Source organism: Lupinus angustifolius, unplaced genomic scaffold (genome assembly GCF_001865875.1).
Source record: "Lupinus angustifolius cultivar Tanjil unplaced genomic scaffold, LupAngTanjil_v1.0 Scaffold_515, whole genome shotgun sequence".
Classification (NCBI taxonomy): Eukaryota; Viridiplantae; Streptophyta; class Magnoliopsida; order Fabales; family Fabaceae; genus Lupinus; species Lupinus angustifolius.
The window spans coordinates 68710-69175 of NW_017727875.1; positions in this window are offsets into that span (position 1 = coordinate 68710).

The following is a 466-nucleotide window of genomic DNA, read 5'->3' on the forward strand; positions in this document are numbered from 1 at the left end:
GACGAGAAATATACAATTTACGAGTAGAAGGATTATAACAACGATAACCTTTCTGACCATCCCCATAACCAAGAAAGACACATATGGCAGATCGAGGAGTCAATTTACTCCGTTCAACATGAGGAAGAAGAACAAAACAAGTGGAACCAAAAACCCTCAATGATGAATAATCAGGAGGATGACCATACAACCTTTCAAAAGGAGACAAACCTGAAGTAACAGAAGAAGGAATTCTGTTAATGACATGAACCGCAGTTTTGACAGCCTAACCCCAGAACTCAGAAGGAGCCGATGCTGACAGAAGCATAGAACGGGCTGTTTCAAGAATGTGACGATGCTTTCTTTCAGCAACTCCATTTTGTTCAGGGGTGTCAGTACAAGAGGCTTGGTGAACTGTTCCATCAGAGGAAAGTAACTCAGACAATTTGTTCGAGGTGTATTCACCACCTAAATCACAGCGGAAGCA